The sequence below is a fragment of the Pleurodeles waltl genome, chromosome 1_2 (assembly GCF_031143425.1).
Source record: "Pleurodeles waltl isolate 20211129_DDA chromosome 1_2, aPleWal1.hap1.20221129, whole genome shotgun sequence".
Lineage (NCBI taxonomy): Eukaryota > Metazoa > Chordata > Amphibia > Caudata > Salamandridae > Pleurodeles > Pleurodeles waltl.
The window spans coordinates 596,077,247-596,105,188 of NC_090437.1; the positions used below are offsets into that span (position 1 = coordinate 596,077,247).

General features: G+C 43.9%; 1 protein-coding gene and 1 long non-coding RNA gene across 2 annotated transcripts in view; one reads left to right on the forward strand and one right to left on the reverse strand.

Annotated features, from left to right (window-relative positions):
• NAA15 (N-alpha-acetyltransferase 15, NatA auxiliary subunit) overlaps positions 1-27,942 on the forward strand; it is a 761,793-nt gene that overhangs the window by 20,425 nt on the left and 713,426 nt on the right. The gene's annotated exons all lie outside the window — the stretch shown is intronic.
• On the reverse strand, positions 65-10,815 carry LOC138301761 (uncharacterized). Its single transcript, XR_011205117.1, has 2 exons — positions 9,919-10,815; positions 65-3,920 (listed from the first exon to the last, which is right to left on the reverse strand). It is a non-coding gene; the product is annotated as an uncharacterized lncRNA (long non-coding RNA).

Genomic DNA, 27,942 nt, shown 5'->3' on the forward strand with positions numbered 1-27,942 from the left:
TGTCAAATGCACATATTTGCAGATACTTACAAATGCATTTACAAAGGAGTTTTGACACGGAGAGCCGGAGTGAAAAATCAATGACCAAAGGTCTGTTTATTTTTGCTGCAGCAAAGAGGACAGGTTTACCACTGGCATCCCAGGCCCGAAGTAAAGTGTGCTGACATAAAGCGTTTAACAGTGATATTTATACTCATACATCAAAGGATACATAAAATGTGTAACTAATGATATACGTCATACAGATATTTTTAAGGAGTTAATCAGTATCCACACACTTGTTCCATTCCCAGCCTTGTCCTTGCCTCCCTTCTGCAGCTGCCTGACTCCCCACATTCTTGAGACCCTTCAAAGGATTACGTTGTTCAAAGGTATAGATATCAGCCTTTCCCTCCCCAAAATACCACAGCCGAGGTCAGTTAGTTATTTGAACACACAATTATAATGAATACAGTGCCCCAGTTAGGGAAAGAAACCAGCTGCAAGCCCATGGCGTGGAACCAGGCTTATTTTACCTAAACAAATATACATAAGATAACATATGTGATAGACAGTGCGTTCAGAGACAACAAAAGCTCAAACTTACACGTGTAAAAGAAACGAAGCAATTCAAAATGAATTCTAACAATCGACCCTTTTTGAGTTTTTTTTCTTCTGAACATAATAAACGTTTGAATAGTTCTAAATTTCCTCATATATGTTGAATTTTACTCCCACTTCATTGAAATTTGCATTCATGGGGACATAAACAACCGATGGGTATGAGCAACCAGTATCTGCAGTGAGGACAGTGGGGTCAATAGCCATTAGGGAAGTTATCTCTTCTCTCTGCATCATAGCTCGATTGGTTTCTAGTATTTTCACTGGCGGAAGTTTACACAATTTTAAACAGGAACAGAGAGCAGGTAAGCACTGCACTAATAAACAACTTAATACAATAGCTATTATTATAAAAAGTATGTCTTTAAACAACCAGCCCCACCCCCCAAACCAAGACCATAACCATGATAAACTCCAATCGCCTCCTTCATATTGGCCCCCCTTTTCAAATACCTGTACTGCTTCTTTTATTTTCCCAATATCCAATTCTATCTCTGATGACTTGTTGACGAAATAACAGCACTTTTGCTGGTACTGATGTTGGATTAAAACACATACTCCTCCTTGTTGTACTGTAATCAAGTCTAGGGCAAGCCGATTTTGTATCGCCAATTGGGCTGCAGAGTTTATCTCTACCTGTATACTTCCTATGGCCTCTCTGGTGGCATTAAATGCAATGGCTAATTCAGCTGACATATTCATCATTGCCAGTTGCAAATCGAAAATTCCAAATCCGGGAATAAGAACATGTAATACTTGAAATACCCAGTTCTTTCGCTCCTCCAGTATGGGTGTCCCTCGTTTGTACCTATGTGCAAAACTCCCCATGTTAAGGGGCTGGGAAGATGATATATTTGATATCACAGTAATGTTGGGTGCCAAATATGCCAGTGAACATATCCCTTCCCAGTTTAGAGGCAGTACTTTATATGCAGTTCTTCCACATACGAAGTACATGCCTCCCTGGATTTGTGAATTTATAATGCTGTATTTTATTCGAGGCAATCCTACACCCTCTGGGGTGTTATGCTCAGAATTATTGCAATATTTGTAATCTTCCCAGATTGTATTTAGCAATGATACATTTGCCCAGGGTGCAACATATGAACATCTAGCCGTCCAGAGGGGGCCAAGGAAAACCCGGGACAATATTACAGGTGAATTTTTCCCATTTCTATCTTGTTCTCTGGAGGGATCATATAACAATCCTTCTGGATCTACTAGAATCTCATTTTCTCCCACAGTCAGGTTCCAATAATTCACAGTGTAATTTTGATGAGTCCCATTAATTAACGCTGTCCAATTTCTGTCTATTTTCTCCTCTCCTTCAAGATCCCAATTCCCTGTTTTTATATCAAATAACAAAGTGTAAACACACTGTTCAGGAGGGATCTTTCCCATGTATTTTGCCTCTGGGTTTTGCCCATAAAAATAGGTACCAAAACATATGGGAAACATTTTAAGTGTGGCATTCTCTCCAGGCATCGGGGAGAGCTTGTATTCTGCCTGGGTATTAGGGAGCACCGCACACCTAGGGTACCATTGATATTCTTGTTGGTCACATCTCCAAGTGGTATTTGGTACAAGACACACTTCCCCTCTTTCATATTCGCTTGGTGATACTGGTACTTCATAAAGGCCTATAGGATCCTCGGGGTGTCTAGACAAGTGCCGGCAAATCCAACAGTCAGTGAGACTTAATGTCTCCGCTAATTTTCCATGAACCTTTATCAATGGATGTAAGGTAGGATTTTGCAACAATGATGCAACACCACTGGACATTATACATATTAACATAAGGGTCACTAGGTACTTCATTATGGTTTTGTAGAAATAGTTATAAGGCCACTCTTCCCTATTCTCTAGAGGGATATGTGTCCTGCCAAATGGATGTATCTTCATAATTTTATTGTGCTCTTCTCCTTGGTCCTACAACTTTTCTATGATACCGTTTTACTCGTCTCAACCGCCTACGCGTGTTCAAAAATATACTCACACAATTACCAAATATGTAAATGCAAAATATTGATATCACTATACTAATAATCATATACGTATAGATACAAATAAGTAAATTTTTCCTTCAATGTTCACACCCACTAGGGTTCAGCACCGCCGTGCTTTACACTCTAGCAGTTAGGCTGCACTGGTTGGTCCAGGACAATAGAGGTTGGCTTGATCCTAGGTCCCTTAGCTTCTCCTTTTCAAGTTTTAACTCCTGGTGAGTCTCAACTCCCAGTGAGTAAGTCGCAATACTTCAAAGTTAGTCTTCAGTATAGTTTGTCAGTTTCGTTCAGTGTCTCAGCAAAATGAGGGCGGAGGCCAGCAATTTTCAACCAGATTAGTGATGTGCTTGGGTATTAAACAGAAAAAGGGCACCTTTCTTTTTTTTTTTACCGCTGGGACTACAAACCGCACCAACCCTAATGGCTGGCCGCTTCCGTAGAACTGGTACTTGGTTTTTTTTTTTCTTTCTCGCCAGTCACAGAACTGTTAACTCCATTTACCCACTGATTGAATAGCGTTGCACAAGCTGCATCCCACTATACTTGTGTTCTCGTTGAGACAATTGTTCTGACCAATGTTCTGGTGTCGTTGCACAGGCTAGTCACCCGTGTTCATGCTGGAATTTTAGTCATCACAGTCATTTACAACCTCGTCGCCCAAAGTGTGCGTAACAACAGTGAGGATAGCTCGTTTTAATGCTGGTACATCAATGGCATCGGAAATGCCGGTGGCGGTGAAAGCGGGGAACTGTATTTCACAAAGGCAGGCGTGCCGTATTCTGCTGAGCAAAGGATTCCTTGGCCATTCAGAAGAGACCTCAGTTTGCAATTCCAAGCTAGGAGCTATCAGGGTGATGTAAATGTAGCTTTTCGTAGGGGTCACCACCTTACGCACCTTCAAAATTCTGTTCATTTGGATGGGCGAGGACGCAGGTTGTATCGATGAGTTTGTTGATCTTCAAACAGCAACTCTTCGTCACTGGGCTGCTGTGTCACCGCAGGAGCAGAAGTAGCACTTGAAACCTGTGGAGGTGTTTCCTGTCTCCCTACTTCGCTGTAATCAGGAGACAATGGTAATTCTGCTGTTAGAGTACTCTGTAGTGGAATTGGTGCACGCTTACAGTGGCTAGCATGTATCCAGTTTTTCCTTCCTTCCACTTTCACCGCTGTCTGTGTTGCAAGCAGTACCTGGGCTGGCCCCCGCCACCTGGGCTGAAGACTGTTGGTTCTTTGAAAATTCTTTGTCATAAGCCAATCCCCTGGCTTAAAAGGGTGACCAGGGCCTTCAAGAGGAGTCGGTAGGCTGGCCTTGACCTGTTGGTGGATCAAACGCAAATCTTTAGTCAATTGTTTACAGTAATCTACAAACAAAGGATATTGCACTTCAGAAAGCTTCTTTGGTCGTGGTACCCCCCAGATATTGGCTGGCCTCCCCATGACAACTTCATAGGGGGATAATCGTGACTTGCTACTGGCAGTCATCCTGATGGACATTAATGCTAGGGGCAAAGCATCTGGCCATTTTAAGTTGGTCTCAGCACAAATCTTAGCTATTTTGCTCTTCAAGGTGTAATTATACCTTTCTACAAGGCCCGCTGATTGTGGGTGATTTGCAGCATGAAATCGATGTTTGATGTTAAGGGCGGTACAGACCTTCTCCATTACCTCATTAGAAAAATGACTGCCATTGTCACTCCAGACTAATCGTGGCAAGGCGTATCTAGGAAAATATTCTTTTAGTAATATTTTGGCGGTAGAGAGAGCACCATTGTCTTTTAATGGGTAGGCCTCTATCCATTTTGAAAACATGCATACTACCACTAACACGTATTTCAGTTTGTTACACGGTTCCATGTGGATAAAATCCATCTGTATAGCTTCAAAAGGGAGATCAGGAGGTGCAAAGTGGCCAGGGGGCGTAGGGGTCCCTTTTCCTGCATTGTGCACTGCACACACCATACAACTTTTAACCAGGTTATTAGCAGCTTTGGATATCAGAGGATTACTCCAAACATGGTCCAAAGTTGTCTTGATGCCTTGGGCACTGATGTGTGCAGGACTGTGGGCCATAGTAACCATAGCGTGTACATAGCAATTAGGTAACATCCATCTTCTTCTGTCTGTGTCATCTGTGTAACAACCCTCACTGTCTAGTCTACCGTTCTTCTCCCACTGTTCCCTTTCCTCTGCTGTTGCTTCTGCTTGAATATCTCTCACACACTGCATGGTATTTTCTAATACTTCGTACTGGGGCTCTCCCTTGATGCTACTCTCAACATATGCATTGTCAAATGGTGCTCGTGCTGTTGCTTTCGCTGTAGCATCTGCAAAAGCATTTCCTCGTCCTATATCATCAGTAATTTTTTTGTGGGCACTACACTTAATGATTGCGACCTGACGGGGCAGACTGAGAGCAGTCAAAAGTGTCACAATCAAGTTGCCATGCTGGATGGTAGTGCCATGTGACGTGATAAAGCCTCTATTCGCCCAGAGTCGCCCAAAATTATGAGCTACTCCAAACGCATATTGGCTATCAGTGTAGATGTTAACACTAAGATGTTCACTTATTTCACAAGCTCTGGTGAGGGCAATTAATTCTGCAGCCTGTGCCGAATTTTGCGGGATTCTATGAGATTCAACCACTGTTTTGACTGTGGTGACGGCATAGGCTGCAGTGGTCGTACCATCTGGTAACTTGAAGCAAGACCCATCTACAAACAGCTCTCCCTGTGGGTCAGATAGGGGAGTGTCTGTCAAGTCTACCCGTCCCTTAGTTTCTTCCTCAGTGGCAAAAATGCAATTATGATCAAATTCCACATTGTCCTGAGGGAGGGGTAGTAACGTAGCTGGGTTCAAGACATTGCACCGCTTCAAAGTAATATTTGGACTGAACAATGTTAATTCGTAACCCGTTAGACGAGCACTGGTGAGGTGCTGCGTCTGTGTCTTGTTTAACAAAATATCAACGGCATGAGGAACCATCACAGTGAGCGGATTGCCACCAACAAACCCTTCACTTTGTTTCACCGCAGCTGCTGCAGAAGCCACTCCTCTAAGACAAGTAGGCAAAGCTTGCGCCACAGTGTCCAAGGTGGAAGAGAAGTATGCACAAGGGCGTTGTCTCCCACCCTGGGCCTGTGTCAAAACAGACAATGTACAGCCATGCTTTTCATGCACAAATAAAACAAATGGTTTGCTGTAATCCGGATTACCCAATACAGGAGCAGAGCACATCGCCTTTTTTAATTCTTGAAAAGCCTCCTCACATTTGTCAGTCCAAGGTACAGGAGAGGGCACATCTGAAAGTGTCAGAGCAGTCAATGGTTTTGCTATAAGTGAAAAATTTGGAATCCACTGTCTGCAAAAAGATGTAAATCCCAAAAATGCTCGGACTTCAGAAGGGGTGCGTGGTGCAGTCATTGTATGAACCAATTTAATTCTGTCTGGATGTAATCTCCTTCCCTCCTTAGAGAGGAGGTGTCCTAGATAGGTGACCTCCTCTCTACAATACTGCAATTTTGGAAGGGACACCTTATGGCCCAGAGGTGCTAAATGATGTAATAATGCAACAGTATCAGTCTTACATTGTGTCATGGAATCTGAGGCAATTAAAATATCATCAATGTACTGCAACAACGCAGAGCCTGTAGGTGGATTGAATTGGTCTAATTGACGTTTAAGACATTGACTATATATGCTCGGGGACTCAACAAAGCCCTGTGGAATTCTTGTCATCGCGAATGATCTACCAAAAATCGCAAAGCTAAACAAATATTGAGATTCTTCGGCAATTGGAATGCTAAAGAAAGCATTCTTCAAATCGATTACGGTGAAAAAACACGCAGAGGGTGGGATCATGGTGAAAAGACTATTCATGTCTGGGACCACGGGAAACTGGGGAATTACTATTTTATTAATTTCTCGGAGATCAATAACTAATCGATATACTGTGTTATCAGTAAATGATTGCTCACCATCTAATCTATTAGCATCATTTCGTTTCTTTACAACAGGAAGGATTGGACTGTTACATGGGCTGCTCACTATTTCCTTTATGACACCTGCATGCACAAGATCAGATATGACTGCCTTGAGCCCTTTTTCGCTTGATTTAGGTAATTTGTATTGAGGAACACGAGGTAACCGGGCACCTGGTTTGATTTTTATTACAATAGGGTCGATATCCATAATGCCTACATCATTCTTGCCTTTGGCCCATAAGCGAGGGTCTATTTCCTGTAGCTCTGGGGGTAAGTCGTATTCCTGTGAGAACATGCACCGAGTTGGGGAAACACTATCCATAGTTACATAGACACCATCCATTGAACAGTGAATAACTGCATTTAATTTCTTTAACAAATCTAATGCAAACAAGTTTTCATTGCAACCTGATGTTAAAGAGAGTGGCGTGTGTACTGTAAATGGGCCTACAGTTACTCTCATAGGTGTTGAGATGGGGCTCACCACGGGGATTCCAGAAATCCCAATTGATGTGGTATGAAGCCCAGACAGGGGAGCCCCGGGGACTGCAGAATGTGCAATAGATGTTCTGGTGGCACCAGTATCTAGAAGAAACTTATGGCCCTCTCCTTCGATTTTTACATCAATGTAGGGACCATTTTGATCTACAGGAATACTTACTCGCCCCTGGCCCTGTCTGTGGCTGTCCTAATAATTGTAGGATTCAGAAAAGAAATCATCAGCATAATATTGTCGTTCAAATGCATTGTCAAAAATATTAGTGTTACGCGGGACCTGATTCTCATTCTGCGAATTCTGATCAGTTCTACCTCTTCCTCGTCCTCGTGCATTACCTGCCGCGTTCCCTCTATGAAGTGACATACTTTGCCTTCCTTCCAGTAATGGGCAAGTATCACGCCAATGTCCATCCTGCTTACAGTAGGCACATTGGTTGATATTTAATCGGCGGTCTTGGGGTGGTGCAGATGCACCTCGGCCTCGACCCCTTCCCCGTCCCCTTGGTGGGCCACCCCTTTGCTGAGGGGTTGCATCCCGCTGAGGGTATGCCTGCTGTAATAATACCTTTTTCTTCAATTCTTTTACTGACTTCTCATTCTTTTCTAATTCTTCCTTGTACCTGCTCTCATAGTATTGCGCCATCTGCAAAATCTCTGCCTGTCCCTTCGTCATCCACGAACTCTCTGTTGCTTTTAATTTTTGTGATATTTCAGGTAGAAGGCCATTAACAAAGCGTTCTACAAATAGTGTGACACCTGTTACGGTGGCGAGGTCTTGACCGCTAAAATCTATGAACGCTTGTTCAATTCGAGTAAAATAATCTGGGACATCTTCACCTATTTTCTGTTTATAAGTGGCAAGCTTTCCCCAATCCACAGTCTGAAGAGGTATAACAGTTTCTAACTTAGTCAATATCCGATTAGGTAAATCTAAAATATCCTGATGCGGCAGGGTTCCTGGTGCCCTTTGTGCTTCATGTGCTTCTAAACCCCCCCATGTATTTCCCAAAGTAGGTGCATCATCTACTCTTCTAATTTTATGCCAAACTTCAGGACCCAATAAAACACCAAAAAAATAGTCAATGTCTTTGAGTGTCATGGTTGTGGTGGAAATGGCAGTTCTAAGGTCCCGATAGAATCCAGCTGGATTCTTTCGAGGGTCTGGCAAGTCTTTCTTTATAGCCATTACCTCCTCCCTTTTCCATGGTATATGAACAAATTGGGCCACCGGCACGGGAGCTGGTTGTCCGGCGGCAGCTGCTGCTGCGACTGCAGCTGCAGTGGGCATATCAGGGTGCACTTCCCTCATTGGGTACCCCTTGTCATATCTATTTAGAACATCTTCCCTGGCTATGACACAAATGCGTACTCCCTCATTTATGCTGCTACTATCAAGAATACAAGCCCTACTGTCCCGCCATAATTGGTTTAATTCTTGTTCATAAGGGAGAGGGGTAGAATCTGTAATGCAAGACTTCCAATCCCTCTCCAATTTTTCAATCATATACAACAGTGCTAATTGCTGTCCAAAATGTGACATCTGTTGTATTGTGTCCATAATATCGGTGTGGGTGTAAATAAGATGTGACATCCAGTTATCTGACTGATCCTTGATAACCCGTTTTTCCCAATCCCCAATAGTGGAGCGGGTACCAGGGGGCGAAATCGACTTCATATGTGTGCTCCATATGGGTGAAAGTGAGTGAGTGGCTGTGCACCGTCGGCGTTGTCCATTTGGGGTATTAGGGGCAGGGGACATTATTGGTAACCTTGCAGTGTTGGCTGGTAGTGGTGGGGCAGGTGGCGGAGGGATTAGGACTTGGGCTATTTGGGTGGCTTGAGCTAGAGGCTGTGGTGGCTGTGGCACATGCTGCTGTAGTGGTGCACCTGGATTTCCCAAATTGTGCCCTTGCCCTTGCTGCTGTTGCTGTGCCCCCATGATAGGTTGGGCTACTGCAGGGGGTGTGTAAGGTGGAGGTGCAGTAGGGCTATTATCTAATAGCTGTAGCATTACCTCATCTTCCTCTAATGCATGTTTGGGTTCTGTTGGCTTTGATACATAACTTCCCTCCACCTGGGCCCTATGGACTCTATCTTCAGACTCAATTCTTTTCTGGGTTTGGGAATGGTGGTACAGGGCGGCTTTCTGCATGATGGTTCTCCGGTTCTCCTTCTCTAACAGTTTATCTGACTTCGTTTTTCTTTTGGTGGCCTCAATTTCCCATTTTCTGTATACTTCAAACATATGTTGTCTAGCCTTTTTATGAAACAAACATTCCTGTAGGTAGGTTAGTTTCTTTAAATCAAAAGACCCATCCTCCGGCCACTGGAGGTCAGGACAATGTCTAGTATATTTGCGCCATATACTATTATACAAATTATTCTCTAAACCATAATCCTTTAACATGTCCCACCCTGGTGTTCCCTCTTTTGGAATGGGTTGCTTTTTATCTAAACGTGGCACATGATTTCGGCGAAAACAAAGACATAACCCTTGCCAACATTTCTTATTTCCCATATCTAACCTTTTAATTTTTTCAAAATGCAACACGCACCAAATTTCAAAATGCAACCTGCACCGAAAAAAAAACCCTTTTTCAAATGTGCACCAAAGAAAACCTTTTCAAATATTTACCAACTTACAAATTGCTCCAGGCCTGGGCAAATTACTCAAACAAGAAAAACACATGTAATACAAATTGTCAAATGGTACCTTGTACAAATGCAAATTTACCAAGAACTAATCATTCCCAAAAATGATAAGTTATCCAAAAACAATTATTCTCTCAAATGCAAGTTAAAGCAGACAAATAGCCAGCGAGGAACAGTCTTACCTGACTATCTGCTTTTTCCTGGATTTCTCTCCGGCCGCCCGTGTCAGACTAATCCGTCAAGATAAACACCGATGTTTCAGGGACTTCGCTGGGACATCATGAGAAAACGGGGGGAAACCTGCCCGGTGGATAAGATGCAGCTGCTTCAGAAACTAAGTCTTTGTGCAGGGGCCCCTGGAATCTACACCTCCGGAACGGCGTCCCCCCACTGGCAGCACGTCTCGTGACAGAGCTACTGAAGATATCCACTGGAAGGTCCCTGTTCGGGCGCCAAATTGTCAAATGCACATATTTGCAGATACTTACAAATGCATTTACAAAGGAGTTTTGACACGGAGAGCCGGAGTGAAAAATCAATGACCAAAGGTCTGTTTATTTTTGCTGCAGCAAAGAGGACAGGTTTACCACTGGCATCCCAGGCCCGAAGTAAAGTGTGCTGACATAAAGCGTTTAACAGTGATATTTATACTCATACATCAAAGGATACATAAAATGTGTAACTAATGATATACGTCATACAGATATTTTTAAGGAGTTAATCAGTATCCACACACTTGTTCCATTCCCAGCCTTGTCCTTGCCTCCCTTCTGCAGCTGCCTGACTCCCCACATTCTTGAGACCCTTCAAAGGATTACGTTGTTCAAAGGTATAGATATCAGCCTTTCCCTCCCCAAAATACCACAGCCGAGGTCAGTTAGTTATTTGAACACACAATTATAATGAATACAGTGCCCCAGTTAGGGAAAGAAACCAGCTGCAAGCCCATGGCGTGGAACCAGGCTTATTTTACCTAAACAAATATACATAAGATAACATATGTGATAGACAGTGCGTTCAGAGACAACAAAAGCTCAAACTTACACGTGTAAAAGAAACGAAGCAATTCAAAATGAATTCTAACATGACCCCCAGGAGTCCCTCTCCCTTGTCCAAGTGGAGGTTTCCCCGAGGAATCCCCTCCTTGCCTGCCTGCAGCGCTGAAGAGATCCCGAGATCTCTCATAGACTAACATTGCGAACCCGACGCTTGTTTCTACACTGCACCCGGCCGCCCCCGCGCTGCTGAGGGTGAAATTTCTGTGTGGACTTGTGTCCCCCCCGGTGCCCTACAAAACCCCCCTGGTCTGCCCTCCGAAGACGCGGGTACTTACCTGCAAGCAGACCGGAACCGGGGCACCCCCTTCTCTCCATTCTAGCCTATGTGTTTTGGCACCACTTTGAACTCTGCACCTGACCGGCCCTGAGCTGCTGGTGTGGTGACTTTGGGGTTGCTCTGAACCCCCAACGGTGGGCTACCTTGGACCAAGAACTAAGCCCTGTAAGTGTCTTACTTACCTGGTTAACCTAACAAATACTTACCTCCCCTAGGAACTGTGATTTGAAGTTCCTAAAGTACTTACCTGCAATACCTTTCGAATGAGATATTACATGTAGAATTTGAACCTGTGGTTCTTAAAATAAACTAAGAAAATATATTTTTCTATACAAAAACCTATTGGCTGGATTTGTCTCTGAGTGTGTGTACCTCATTTATTGTCTATGTGTATGTACAACAAATGCTTAACACTACTCCTTGGATAAGCCTACTGCTCGACCACACTACCACAAAATAGAGCATTAGTATTATCTCTTTTTGCCACTATCTTACCTCTAAGGGGAACCCTTGGACTCTGTGCATGCTATTCCTTACTTTGAAATAGCACATACAGAGCCAACTTCCTACATTGGAAGCTGCGACGGGATACAAGACTTTGCATTTGCTGGACTACTCAGCCAATACCTGATCACACGACAAATTCCAAAATTGTCATTAGAAATTCATTTTTGCAATTTAAAATTTTTCTAAATTCTTAAAAGTCCTGCTAGGGCCTTGTGTGTTAAGTCCCTGTTTAGCATTGTCTTTTAGAGTTTAAAAGTTTGTTAAAGGTTTGAAATTAGATTCTAGAAACAGTTTTAGATTCTTTAAAAAGTCTTCCAACTTTTAGCAAAATAATGTCTGATACAGAGATGAATGTGGTAGAACTCGACACCACACCTTACCTCCATCTTAAGATGAGGGAGCTAAGGTCTCTCTGTAATATCAAAAAAATAACCATTGGCTCCAGACCTACCAAAATTCAGCTCCAGGAGCTGTTGGCAGAGTTTGAAAAAGCCAACCCCTCTGATGATGACATCACAGAGGAAGAAATTAGTGACTTGGAGGCCAATGTCCCTCCTCCAGTCCTAAATAGGGAGAACAGGACCCCTCAAGTCCTGTCTCCAACTGTGTTAGTCAGAAATAGTGAGTCCCTCACAGGAGGGTCCCACATTTCTGAAATCACTGAGGATGCTCTCAGTGAAGATGACCTCCTGTTAGCCAGGATGGCCAAAAGATTGGCTTTAGAGAGACAGCTCCTAGCCATAGAAAGGGAAAGACAAGAGATGGGCCTAGGACCCATCAATGGTGGCAGCAATATAAATAGGGTCAGAGATTCTCCTGACATGTTAAAAATCCCCAAAGGGATTGTGACAAAATTTGAAGATGGTGATGACATCACCAAGTGGTTCACAGCTTTTGAGAGGGCTTGTGTAACCAGAAAAGTGAACAGATCTCACTGGGGTGCTCTCCTTTGGGAAATGTTCACTGGAAAGTGTAGGGATAGACTCCTCACACTCTCTGGAAAAGATGCAGAATCTTATGACCTCATGAAGGGTACCCTGATTGAGGGCCTTGGATTCTCCACTGAGGAGTACAGGATTAGATTCAGGGGGGCTCAAAAATCCTCGAGCCAGACCTGGGTTGACTTTGTTGACTACTCAGTGAAAACACTAGATGGTTGGATTCAAGGCAGTGGTGTAAGTAATTATGATGGGCTGTACAATTTATTTGTGAAAGAACACCTGTTAAGTAATTGTTTCAATGATAAACTGCATCAGCATCTGGTAGACCTAGGACCAATTTCTCCCCAAGAATTGGGAAAGAAGGCGGACCATTGGGTCAAGACAAGGGTGTCCAAGACTTCAACAGGGGGTGACCAAAAGAAAGGGGTCACAAAGACTCCCCAGGGGAAGGGTGATGAGACAGCCAAAACTAAAAATAGTAAAGAGTCTTCTACAGGCCCCCAAAAACCTGCACAGGAGGGTGGGCCCAGAGCCTCTTCACAAAACAATGGGTACAAGGGTAAAAACTTTGATCCCAAAAAGGCCTGGTGTCATAGCTGTAAACAGCATGGACACCAAACTGGAGACAAGGCCTGTCCCAAGAAAGGTTCCACTCCAAACTCCCATCCAGGTAACACTGGTATGGCTAGTCTCCAAGTGGGATCAACAGTGTGCCCAGAGCAAATCAGGGTCCACACTGAAGCTATTCTAGTTTCTGAGGGTGGGGTGGATTTAGCCACACTAGCTGTCTGGCCGCCTAACATGCAAAAATACAGACAGCAACTCTTAATTAATGGGACTAGAATAGAGGGCCTGAGGGATACAGGTGCCAGTGTCACCATGGTGACAGAGAAACTGGTTTCCCCTGGCCAATACCTGACTGGAAAAACTTACACAGTCACCAACGCTGACAATCAGAGAAAAGTACATCCCATGGCAATGGTTACTTTAGAATGGGGAGGGGTCAATGGCCTGAAACAGGTGGTGGTCTCCTCAAATATCCCAGTGGACTGTCTGCTTGGAAATGACCTGGAGTCCTCAGCATGGGCTGAGGTAGAACTAAAAACCCATGCAGCAATGCTGGGTATCCCTGAACTGGTGTGTGTGAAAACAAGAGCACAATGCAAGGCACAGGGTGAACAAGTAGAGCTGGAGTCTGGAAGAATGGCCCAGCCTACCAAGAGAACAGGAAAGTCAGTTGGGAAACCAACTACAACACAGCAAAAGAAAGGGAACCTCTCTTCTCAGGAAGAAGTTCTGCCCTCTGAGGGAACTGAGCCTTTGGAGCTTGAACCTTATCAGGTTGAGCTCTTGGGCCCAGGGGGACCCTCAAGGGAGGAGCTGTGTAAGGGACAAGAAACCTGTCCCTCTCTTGAAGGCCTTAGGCAGCAAGCTGCTGAAGAGTCCAAAGGCAAGAAAAATGGAACGCATAGGGTCTATTGGGAAGATGGACTCCTGTACACTGAGGCCAGAGACCCCAAACCTGGTGCCACTAGGAGAGTGGTAGTGCCTCAGCTGTTCAGGAAGTTCATCCTAACATTGGCCCATGACATTCCCCTTGCTGGACATTTGGGACAAACCAAGACGTGGGAGAGGTTAGTCAACCACTTCTACTGGCCCAATATGTCCAACATGGTTAACGAGTTTTGCCTCTCCTGCCCCACCTGTCAAGCCAGTGGTAAGACAGGTGGACATCCAAAGGCCCCCCTCATTCCACTTCCAGTGGTGGGGGTTCCCTTTGAAAGAGTGGGTGTGGACATAGTTGGTCCACTGGAACCTCCCACAGCCTCAGGAAATATGTATATCCTGGTAGTAGTGGATCATGCTACCAGGTATCCTGAAGCTATTCCCCTTAGGTCGACTACTGCCCCTGCAGTAGCCAAGGCCCTCATTGGTATCTTTACCAGAGTGGGTTTCCCTAAGGAGGTGGTGTCTGACAGAGGTACCAACTTCATGTCAGCATACCTAAAGCACATGTGGAATGAGTGTGGGGTGACTTATAAATTCACTACACCATACCATCCACAAACTAATGGCTTAGTTGAGAGATTCAACAAGACATTAAAGGGCATGATCATGGGGCTCCCAGAAAAACTCAAAAGGAGATGGGATGTCCTCTTGCCATGCCTGCTTTTCGCTTACAGAGAGGTGCCACAGAAGGGAGTAGGATTCTCACCCTTTGAACTTCTGTTTGGTCATCCTGTAAGGGGACCACTTGCCCTTGTTAAAGAAGGCTGGGAGAGACCTCTCCATGAGCCTAAACAGGACATAGTGGACTATGTACTTGGCCTTCGCTCTAGAATGGCAGAGTACATGGAAAAGGCAACCAAAAACCTTGAGGCCAGCCAACAGCTCCAGAAGTTTTGGTATGACCAAAAGGCTGCACTGGTTGAGTTCCAACCAGGGCAGAAAGTCTGGGTTCTGGAGCCTGTGGCTCCCAGGGCACTCCAGGACAATTGGAGTGGCCCTTACCCAGTACTAGAAAGGAAGAGTCAGGTCACCTACCTGGTGGACCTGGGCACAAGCAGGAGCCCCAAGAGGGTGATCCATGTGAACCGCCTTAAGCTCTTCCATGACCGGGCTGATGTCAATCTGTTGATGGTAACAGATGAGGATCAGGAGGCAGAGAGTGAACCTCTCCCTGATCTTCTGTCATCAGACCCAAAAGATGGCACAGTAGATGGAGTGATCTACTCAGACACCCTCTCTGGCCAACAGCAAGCTGATTGTAGGAGAGTCCTACAACAGTTTCCTGAACTCTTCTCCTTAACCCCTGGTCAGACACACCTGTGTACCCATGATGTGGACACAGGAGACAGCATGCCTGTCAAGAACAAAATCTTTAGACAGTCTGACCATGTTAAGGAAAGCATCAAGGTGGAAGTCCACAAGATGCTGGAATTGGGAGTAATTGAGCGCTCTGACAGCCCCTGGGCTAGCCCAGTGGTCTTAGTCCCCAAACCTCACACCAAAGATGGAAAGAAAGAGATGAGGTTTTGTGTGGACTACAGAGGGCTCAATTCTGTCACCAAGACAGATGCTCATCCAATTCCAAGAGCTGATGAGCTCATAGACAAATTAGGTGCTGCCAAATTCTTAAGTACCTTTGACTTGACAGCAGGGTACTGGCAAATAAAAATGGCACCTGGAACAAAAGAGAAAACAGCATTCTCCACACCTGATGGGCATTATCAGTTTACTGTTATGCCCTTTGGTTTAAAGAATGCCCCTGCCACCTTCCAAAGGTTGGTGAATCAAGTCCTTGCTGGCTTGGAGTCCTTTAGCACAGCTTATCTTGATGATATTGCTGTCTTTAGCTCCACCTGGCAGGATCACCTGGTCCACCTGAAGAAGGTTTTGAAGGCTCTGCAATCTGCAGGCCTCTCTATCAAGGCATCCAAATGCCAGATAGGGCAGGGAACTGTGGTTTACTTGGGCCACCTTGTAGGTGGAGGCCAAGTTCAGCCACTCCAACCCAAGATCCAGACTATTCTGGACTGGGTAGCTCCAAAAACCCAGACTCAAGTCAGGGCATTCCTTGGCTTGACTGGGTATTACAGGAGGTTTGTGAAGGGATATGGATCCATTGTGACAGCCCTCACTGAACTCACCTCCAAGAAAATGCCCAAGAAAGTGAACTGGACTGTGGAATGCCAACAGGCCTTTGACACCCTGAAACAAGCAATGTGCTCAGCACCAGTTCTAAAAGCTCCAGATTATTCTAAGCAGTTCATTGTGCAGACTGATGCCTCTGAACATGGGATAGGGGCAGTTTTGTCCCAAACAAATGATGATGGCCTTGACCAGCCTGTTGCTTTCATTAGCAGGAGGTTACTCCCCAGGGAGCAGCGTTGGAGTGCCATTGAGAGGGAGGCCTTTGCTGTGGTTTGGTCCCTGAAGAAGCTGAGACCATACCTCTTTGGGACTCACTTCCTAGTTCAAACTGACCACAGACCTCTCAAATGGCTGATGCAAATGAAAGGTGAAAATCCTAAACTGTTGAGGTGGTCCATCTCCCTACAGGGAATGGACTTTATAGTGGAACACAGACCTGGGACTGCCCATGCCAATGCAGATGGCCTTTCCAGGTTCTTCCACTTAGAAAATGAAGACTCTTGGGAAAGGTTAGTCTCATCCTCTTTCGTTTGGGGGGGGGGGTTGTGTAAGGAAACGCCTCCTTGGCATGGTTGCCCCCTGACTTTTTGCCTTTGCTGATGCTATGTTTACAATTGAAAGTGTGCTGAGGCCTGCTAACCAGGCCCCAGCACCAGTGTTCTTTCCCTAACCTGTACTTTTGTATCCACAATTGGCAGACCCTGGCATCCAGATAAGTCCCTTGTAACTGGTACTTCTAGTACCAAGGGCCCTGATGCCAAGGAAGGTCTCTAAGGGCTGCAGCATGTCTTATGCCACCCTGGAGACCTCTCACTCAGCACAGACACCCTGCTTGCCAGCTTGTGTGTGCTAGTGAGGACAAAACGAGTAAGTCGACATGGCACTCCCCTCAGGGTGCCATGCCAGCCTCTCACTGCCTATGCAGTATAGGTAAGACACCCCTCTAGCAGGCCTTACAGCCCTAAGGCAGGGTGCACTATACCATAGGTGAGGGTACCAGTGCATGAGCATGGTACCCCTACAGTGTCTAAACAAAACCTTAGACATTGTAAGTGCAGGGTAGCCATAAGAGTATATGGTCTGGGAGTTTGTCAAACACGAACTCCACAGCACCATAATGGCTACACTGAAAACTGGGAAGTTTGGTATCAAACTTCTCAGCACAATAAATGCACACTGATGCCAGTGTACATTTTATTGTAAAATACACCCCAGAGGGCACCTTAGAGGTGCCCCCTGAAACTTAACCGACTATCTGTGTAGGCTGACTAGTTTTAGCAGCCTGCCACAAACCGAGACATGTTGCTGGCCCCATGGGGAGAGTGCCTTTGTCACTCTGAGGCCAGTAACAAAGCCTGCACTGGGTGGAGATGCTAACACCTCCCCCAGGCAGGAATTGTCACACCTGGCGGTGAGCCTCAAAGGCTCACCTCCTTTGTGCCAACCCAGCAGGACACTCCAGCTAGTGGAGTTGCCCGCCCCCTCCGGCCAGGCCCCACTTTTGGCGGCAAGGCCGGAGAAAATAATGAGAAAAACAAGGAGGAGTCACTGGCCAGTCAGGACAGCCCCTAAGGTGTCCTGAGCTGAAGTGACTCTAACTTTTAGAAATCCTCCATCTTGCAGATGGAGGATTCCCCCAATAGGGTTAGGATTGTGACCCCCTCCCCTTGGGAGGGGGCACAAAGAGGGTGTACCCACCCTCAGGGCTAGTAGCCATTGGCTACTAACCCCCCAGACCTAAACACGCCCTTAAATTTAGTATTTAAGGGCTACCCTGAACCCTAGAAAATTAGATTCCTGCAACTACAAGAAGAAGGACTGCCCAGCTGAAAACCCCTGCAGCGGAAGACCAGAAGACGACAACTGCCTTGGCTCCAGAAACTCACCGGCCTGTCTCCTGCCTTCCAAAGATCCTGCTCCAGCGACGCCTTCCAAAGGGACCAGCGACCTCGACATCCTCTGAGGACTGCCCCTGCTTCGAAAAGACAAGAAACTCCCGAGGACAGCGGACCTGCTCCAAGAAAAGCTGCAACTTTGTTTCCAGCAGCTTTAAAGAACCCTGCAAGCTCCCCGCAAGAAGCGTGAGACTTGCAACACTGCACCCGGCGACCCCGACTCGGCTGGTGGAGATCCGACACCTCAGGCGGGACCCCAGGACTACTCTGATACTGTGAGTACCAAAACCTGTCCCCCCTGAGCCCCCACAGCGCCGCCTGCAGAGGGAATCCCGAGGCTTCCCCGACCGCGACTCTTTGAACCTAAAGTCCCGACGCCTGGGAGAGACCCTGCACCCGCAGCCCCCAGGACCTGAAGGACCGGACTTTCACTGGAGAAGTGACCCCCAGGAGTCCCTCTCCCTTGTCCAAGTGGAGGTTTCCCCGAGGAATCCCCTCCTTGCCTGCCTGCAGCGCTGAAGAGATCCCGAGATCTCTCATAGACTAACATTGCGAACCCGACGCTTGTTTCTACACTGCACCCGGCCGCCCCCGCGCCGCTGAGGGTGAAATTTCTGTGTGGACTTGTGTCCCCCCCGGTGCCCTACAAAACCCCCCTGGTCTGCCCTCCGAAGACGCGGGTACTTACCTGCAAGCAGACCGGAACCGGGGCACCCCCTTCTCTCCATTCTAGCCTATGCGTTTTGGGCACCACTTTGAACTCTGCACCTGACCGGCCCTGGGCTGCTGGTGTGGTGACTTTGGGGTTGCTCTGAACCCCCAACGGTGGGCTACCTTGGACCAAGAACTAAGCCCTGTAAGTGTCTTACTTACCTGGTTAACCTAACAAATACTTACCTCCCCTAGGAACTGTGATTTGAAGTTCCTAAAGTACTTACCTGCAATACCTTTCGAATGAGATATTACATGTAGAATTTGAACCTGTGGTTCTTAAAATAAACTAAGAAAATATATTTTTCTATACAAAAACCTATTGGCTGGATTTGTCTCTGAGTGTGTGTACCTCATTTATTGTCTATGTGTATGTACAACAAATGCTTAACACTACTCCTTGGATAAGCCTACTGCTCGACCACACTACCACAAAATAGAGCATTAGTATTATCTCTTTTTGCCACTATCTTACCTCTAAGGGGAACCCTTGGACTCTGTGCATGCTATTCCTTACTTTGAAATAGCACATACAGAGCCAACTTCCTACACCATGTCAACCAATTTGATATATTCACTAAAAAAAACAAGGGTTAAAGTAATGTTGTAGGTAGGTGACAAATTCAGTGACTGTGTAACGTTTTTAAACACACAAAAGCACTGAAATTCACCTGTTTATCTCTGGTAGCTATGACTCGTGCCCTGAGGTAACTATAACGTTCACAAGATAAATCCTACAGATAAGCATCCCCTGGGTCATGGAGCTACAGAGACTCTACTGCATCATCGCTTGTGTGTGTAAAATTTGAGCCTAATTATAACGTACCTATAACCTTTGTTTTCTTTGAATTTATAAGGGTTTTTTTTTTTTCCCTAACTATAATGTCCCTGTAACCTTTTTTCCACTGAATTTCTATTTTTTAATGCCATTTACTAACAATAAAGTCCCTGGAACCGGCGTTTTTTTTTTTTTTTTTTTTTTTTTGGTGAATTTCACAGTTGTTTAAAAATATAAATAAATTGTACTACAACCTGACCCATGAATTCAATATACTAATACACATTTTGACAAGTTTATAAATATATTTCATTCACACAATCATTTCTACTATATATTTTAAAACTAAAAAATGAAGGTAACGTAATTTATGTAGTATTTCTAGAAATGAAACGCACCAAGTCTACCTTCATTTAAAATAAAAAAAAAATACTTTAATGGATCCATTGGTAATCCACGGACAAATAAGAGTATGCCGGTTATATTGCGGGAAGATCCGCAGCTGATCTGTTGCCCCACCAAAAGCTCTCACTCAGTAGTAAAATATCACTGTCTGTGTGTGACTATATAGGTGTGTGTGTGGCTTTGTGGGTCAGTGTCAGTGATTGTATGAGTGTGGGGGGTGTGTGTGAGTGGGTGTTAGTGGCTGTATGGGTGTGTGAGTGGTTTTGTGGGTCTGTTGGAGGATGCGAGTGGCTGTCTGGGTGTTCTAGGACCCCCCGCCCATTGTTTCTCTGCCCCTGCTTGACGGCTCACCCCAAAACTTTCCAGGCAGAAGCTGAAGTGACTGGCAAACTAGTTTTGAAAATATCGTGAAGACTCGTCAAACTAAGCCATAGCAAATCAAAAAACTCTCCGCCTATGGAGACTAAGTTCTATTATAGAAGTGTGTGTGTATGTATATATAATATATATATTAATTTGCTACTAAACAAAGGTTACAGGTAAGTTATAGTTAGGTTCGGAATTTACACAAACCAAACCATAGAAATTATGCAGTTATAGTTAGTTATCTCAAGAAACTATAACTTGTGCTCTAAAGTAACTATAACTCCCGCCACTGCCATGCACGGTTTCCTTATCAAAAATGTCACAGCTAATGTTGCAGTGATATTATCAACGATGTCATAGAAAATGCCATGACTAATGTAATATGCGGGATAATTAGCAGTGCATGGCGAGGGGGTGAGTTATGGGTGCTTGAGATCTGACTGTAACAGGTGAATTTCTATGGCTTTGTGTGTGTCAATTCTGAACCTAACTATAACTACCTATAACCTATTTTTTTTTTTAAGGGAATTTCAAAGGATTTTTAAAAAATACTATCTCCTAACTATAACGGCACTGTAACCTTTAGCGGTGTATTACAGACTTGCAGTTCACATAATTATACATAAGTTCCTAAAATGTAATGTAAGTATACAAAGGCAAGTTGCGTTAACTGCGCACAGCCCTAAGCATGACTCCCTCCTAGCATTGCCTCTCTTGATTTATGGCCCATTCCCATGCTTACAAATGATAATACATACCATATTACACTACACAGATCTGACTTTATAGTGTACATAAACTCCCAAAAATCACCTGTTTTGGTCTGCTACACAATACCATAAATTAATTTGTCGCCATGGAGACCCTAACTTGTACTGAAAATTAACTGCTAATAACACACACATAACATGATACATGCTTTCACAAGTGATATTGATGACATCACATGTGACATTACATAAGATCTTTCTCATGACATTATCATTGGCATCTCTGGGTGCAGTACAATTATTTGTGTAGATGAAGTTCATTTATTTATTGGTATGAATGTTGTGTGTTCACCAGCAGCCAATTTGGATGCAAGTTTTATGTCGCCTGCAGGATCAGATCTCAGGCAACAGACCATCCACTATCAACTATGTATGTCCTACCTAGAAATGCCATTAAAAGGAGGACCAAATAGTAAACCACGAAAATGATAATAATTTGACTAGACCAAATTATCGTAATAAAAAGAAATGTGCATATACTTAAATTTCTCAAATTTACAGATTTTCATACACTCTACTCAGCCCAGTCCTTCCCCAAGGATTTGTCAGAAAGGTATTTAGAGCATGACTTTCTCCATAGACAGCCTGGTTCTTACAATTGCACAAACAGGGGAGTCAGTCAATCTGTTTAGAATGTAAGGAAAAAATATACCCAACTCTCGATGCCCTGCCCACACCACTGGCAAGAAAAACAATTCTTCACTGCACAACTAGCTCTGCTGATGAGCAAAACTTGATGATGTAAAAGGGGTCTTCCTCTGTGGTACAAAACGTTTCAAACTTCCTAGAAAAAAATACATTTTAATGTTTAGGTGCTCACAAGCAAGAAAGCATATCCTAATGATCTTTACAGCCACTGCACATCTTGTGACCACTTGTGGTAGCATCCTAGGGCAGCTGCAGGCGCTAGCCTTTAATGAGACACTACCCTAATGCGCTTTTCTGTAAAGATCATTCATGCGTTGTAACCGTCACAGAATGGTACATATTTCTGTGTGCTATTTGAAAGATCACCGGTTTCCTCCTCACAATATGTTTGTTTTACAAAAATGAATAATGAACAAATATTTCTCATCTGTGATATCCATTTGCCTGTTTAATGTCCAGCAGCTGATGACATCATATCTGTGGCTAACCTATGTTAACACTCAAATTGTATTATGATGAAGTTGGCATTAAACAGAAGAGAGTCGGTTCCAAAATAAGGTTTGGTGTAGTACACGTCAAGACGTGTTTTGCAACTATCTCCCGGCTATGGAGGTAAACCAGTCTTGCCTAAGATTTGAAGGGCTGGGTGCCAGCATTATGTCTTCTCCGCACCAGCCCTCTCCTACCGCCCAGTCGGTATTAGCACCATTTATTCACAGAAGAAGTCAATCCGGGCACTGGGACAAAAGGGATGTTCAGTGACTGTCCGTTAAACACAGCCCTCGCTGTGCTGCTGACAAAGTGCTATGATGTAACGCATAGGGCACAAACAAATGTTATAAACAGCTGTTTTGAGGGGAAAAAGGACTTTATAGACACCCTCCGGCCATTGCGAAAGACCACAGTTGCAGATTGTGCCATGTTATACAGACTGATGAAACTGCACATTTTGAGGATCTATTGAGAACCTTTTTGTTTGCGAAAATTTAAAGCAAGCGCCGGAGACCGTGCTCGCTTGTGGTTAAAAAAAAAAAAAAAAAAAAAAAATACAGCAAATTTCAGAGGTATTTGCAAATTTCGCTGTGAAGTAAAGCAAAAAAATGCCCTTTATTCTGTGTGGGTTCCTGGGTGACTCCTGCACCAAGGGTTTGGTGGTAATGTAACAGTAACCCGCCCTTTTTTTTTTTTTTTTTGCATTGGGTGTAGCAGAGTCTCAAAATGGCTCCCAACACTTCCTGGTTTAAATGTTAGCAGCCAATCAGATCTCTGCCCGAGATCGGGAGGATTTGTGAAGCCTTGGCGCCTTAATATATGGCACCTTTAATTTCTACTGAACGGATTTACACCAAATAAAAAGCGCAGTCTGCATACCAAAAGTTGCCTTTCTGCCAAATTTGGTGAAATCCTGTCAAGTGGTTTGGGCTGCAGGCATATCAAAACCTCCTATCGGAATTAACATGAGAAATGCACTTTTTTTTTTTTTTTTGTTAACACCCCTCCCCTTTTTAGGGTCGAGTCTGCATTGCATGCGCTCGCACATTTGTATCGCTGTGAGACGCTTTAGGGTTTAGAAAAAGGCTCTGAGCCCTGTCGACGTCAGGTCAGTGTTTTTTATTGCTTGGTGGGCTTGCCTAAAAAAATCTGCTTGCTTTCATTAGTCGAAGGCTTTTTCCCAAGCGCCCGTGATTTACCTACTATTATAATTTTAATGTTGTTGAGACTTTTGAGGCTATCTTAAATATATGACAGTTTCCAATGTCCTCCATATTTACAGGATCCAATGTTAAAACCTGAGGTCAGTCGAAACATCCACAAAAACATCCAGTTTTTGTAGTCAACAGCTGTTTTTTCTTTAATGAGATGTTTGTGCCATCTGCGCTGTACAGGTTTGTTATCAGTTGAATTGTACTTCTGATCAACTTAACTTGGGTAAATACAATAACAACTGCTAACACTTGAATTTGCAGTATATTTCTCTTATGACGGGTTGCATTTGCCCTTTTTAGGGTCGAGCCTGCGTTGCATGTGCTCGCGCATGCGTATCGCAGCGAGACGCTTTAGTTATTAGAAAAGGGCTCGGAGCCCTGTCGACATCACGTCAGTGTGTTGGATTGGTTCGTGGGCGTGCCTAGTAAAATCTGCTTGCTTTCATTAGCGGAAGGCATGCACACGTCATGCCTTTTCCGGTGGTTAGCCCTCATCGAGCGCATCGACCAAGTACAGAAAACCTGCTAGGCTCGCTGTTTTCTGTCCGGCTCGTGGACTACTTTTTCTCTAATTTACTAGTGCTATTTCGCTTGGCAGAAGTCGAGCGCTTTACATAGTTAATTGCACTTTTTCGGGTTACGTACATAAATGCACTTTTGCCCGATAGGTGGTGAAAAGTCAGGTTAGGAGTTTACAACGCGATCAGCTCTAACATGAGCAAACGCGAGACCCGTTGCATTGTAAATGCTTCTTTTAGGTTGATTGCACAAGCACTTTGACCTCTTGTAAGTATTGTGGGCTTTTAACCACGCCCACTGCACGCCCATCACTTTCACTTGTCTGTGGGCTTGCCTTTCAGAAATCCTTTATCATGGGTAAATGCTTTACATTTGTCCCTCCTTGGGCTGATGTTGTTACTGCCTTGCAGTCTGCCCCTGTTACATGGATAATTGCACGAATGGCGATACGTTAACTGTGAGCGAACCTTTTTTTGTTTCTGCTTCACGCTCATGGCGGGCAAGAAGCTTTGAATCGGCTCACTTATGTCAACTGTATTACTTGTCATTTTCAATTTAAGTGGCAAAGAAAAGTCCAGTTAATAATTTACAACGCTAATAGTCCTAACGCGAGTAAACGCGAGACCCATTACATTGAGTGACCAGTCCAGGTTTGCAAATTGCCTTCCACTGTAAGCTAACACTTGTAGTCTCATTTTTAGGAACTTTTGAACCCTTTCAGCTAGAAACATTTTTTTTTTTTTGTTAAAATCTGCAGATTATTCAGTGACTGATAGATTATATGGCAAATGCAGCAAATTTATAACTAAGTGAAAATTGCTGTAGCCGTACAAACGCGTAATTAAAGTGGCACAGATTATTAGATCGAGCGCGCAAGGGCTTTGACCTGTGGTAAGGATAATGGCCTTTTAACCACGCCCACCTCACGCCCATCACTTTAATTTGTGGGCTTGCCTTTCAAAAATCATTTGATGTCATTGGTAAATGCTTTACATTTGTTCTGCCTTAGGGCAGTTTTGTTACCGCCTTGGACATTGCCCCTGTTACATGGATAATTGTACGATTGCCGATATGCTTTGCTGTGGGCGAACTACTTTTTTTGTCTCTCCCCTTGGCTCATGGCAGCCACAGCACAAACTGTGAACAGTTGTTCTATGGGGATAACTCCTGTACAGCCCTCTTGATTAATGGGTTTTGAAAATTTCTCCACGTCATTGCAATGATGGAGATTGTTACGTACTCTAGCACTTGGCAGGTCTGACACAGCAAAGCAAATAAGAAGTGTGTTGAGTTGTACCACGCCTTACAATGTAAGCGCCTGCTCCCCCCAGCGTTTATAAAACTGTGATAGTGGCTATTCAGCCGGAGGTGGCAAGACGCAGGCAGTATTTGCTATAAGCCTCTCACCCTTCAAGCATCACTCTGCCCTCACTGATCGTTGCTCTGGAGAAGCTGCCCCCCCCCCTGCAGCTTTGAATTCAAATTCAAGCAGTGGTGTTGATTTTTGATTTTTTTGTTTTACACTTCACACTTTTGATCTTTGCAGGCAGATGTCCAGAGGTACGTTCTCGTTTCATAAACATCTGTCATCAAAGATAGCTGTTTCGCCTTCTTGATCCCTACATAGATGTGCTGTAGTACTTTACTTACGTTTATGACTGACGTAAGCCTCATGGAACTGGGTTGATTTTGTCATGTGACTCATCTGTCATTCTCTAAGCCTGCTATACTTTTTAAAATGTTTGTTAATTAAACGTAGTAATCACATGCATTTGCAAATTACATTTCTTTTTAGGAGACCTTTTGAATTACAAATGTGACTGTATATATATCTTAGTGGCAGTTGCCAGTAGGTAGTTAAAGTTAGGGCCTAGTTTTCGTAAAGAAAAGTGTTTTTTGTCTTGCCTATATCTTTGATGCCGCTTTACAAATCTTCATGAAATTTTCCCCCAAAAACTGACTTTCACATCACCTGTTTGGAAAGTTTTGAGGTGATCCCTCAAGCGGAGGCTGAGAAAAGGGGGAGGGGGTGTAGAGAATCAAAAAAGGTGCGTTTCCAATGTTAATTCCCATAGTCATTTTGAACTGGTGTACAGCCCGAACCGCTGGACGGAATTACACCAAATTTAGCAGAAGGGTAGCTCTTGGTCCAGTAAGTGCTATTTGGTGTAAATCCATTCAGTAGTTTACGAAATATTATAGAAAGGCTCCGCAAACTCTCCTGGTCTTGTACCGAGATCTGAATGGATGCCAACACTTCAACGGTGAAGTTTTGGTAGCCGTGTTGGGACTCTGCTGAGTCCCTGAAATTTAAAAAAAAAAAAAAAAAAAAAAAAAAAAAAAAAGGAAAGGGGCTATGGTAGGAACACTCTGACCCCTTAGCTCTGGTGTTGGGGTCCCATAAGGATCCCCCAGAGCAGAAAAAGCATTTTTCTAACATTTTGGTGGGAGACCAAGGGAAAAAAAAAAAAAAAGCGCAGGCTTCTGCGCTTGTTTCAGTGAAGCGGTTAAGGTCTCAGATATGCACGCTAAAGGTTGTAGTCTAGGTGAGTCTTTGGTCGTTTCCTGCTCTAGTTACTTTTCAACTATAAATATTTAAGTTACATACTGAAAGGTGAGCTCACTCTTTTTAATTGACAAACATTTTTCTTTTCAATTTGTCAGGAAATGCCTCATTCTAAGTATATCATTCATCAACATTTTTTAATTGGTCTCAATCTTTTGTAGTTAGGCTCACATTTTACATGTACAAAACCATAGAAATGTACTTGTTCTAGTTAGTTATCTCAAGTAACTGTAACTTGTGTCCTAACGGAACTATAACTTGCACCCCCGCCATGCACTGCTAATTACCCACAAATTATGGCATGCATTAAATCTTTGATAACATCATTGATATCAGTGTAATATTGGCAGAAAAATATTTGACGAAAAAACTGTGCATGGTGAGTGCACGAGCTCGCTACTTGAGACATCTACAACTATGGTCTATTACAGGTGAATTGCTATAGATTTATACGTTTGAAATGTGAGCCTAACTATACCGTCCCTTCCCTGTAACCTTTGGTTTTCCAAGTGAATTTCTATGTGAGTGTGTGTTGTGTTTTTTTTTTTTTTTTTAATTTATTTCCTAACTATGACATCCCTGTAACTTTCGTTTATTCAGTGGGGAAAAAAATAAATACAAAAAAATAAAAAAATAAAAAATAATATATAAATAATATAATAAAAAATGTGCTTGATGGTTACCAAGCAGGCTTTTGTGTAGTATAGTAGGCCTGGGAGGGTGACCAGCTAATGATAGAAGTTGTAACCTATGTAGGTTCACTGGGAAACGTTATTTCTATGACCACTGGAATTATGTGATTATCGGGTATGTGGAATTCCTACGTGCAAAGCCCATGACATATTGTTTGGGGTCAAGGGCAACACATTTTCATGTTTATTTTGTCCTTGGGACAATTAGGCTCAAATCCTCTGCAGCACAAACTCTTTGGCTGCCAGTTTACAGAGAAGGGAGCTGTCTGCAGTTGAGGTTGTGTGTCCATATGTGAATGTTGTTAGAACTTTTCTGAAGGGGGGGGGGTTCATCTTTTTTGCAGGGGGCCCTCCAGTTTGGTTACGCAATTGATAGCAACAGTAGTTCCTGGCACTGAACAAAAATACTTTGTGTGCCAATATGCCCCTTACGAGACAGCAGAAAGCAATCACTCACAGCAAAGCCACCCGATACAGAGAGTAACAGAAGTTTAATAAAAGCAAACTGTCTCTAAATCCAGATCTAATTAAGGACCCAGTTCTTAAAGAAAGTCACATAAGTGCACCCATGGTATATGTTTTTGAATTAGTGACTTTCCTAAATTTAAAAAGAACTTATAGAAGTAGACCAGGAAATCGTACTTCTAGAAAATATTTGTGAACTGTATTTTAGCAGGAGCAAATATGGATATGTAAATATGCTCATGTGAAAA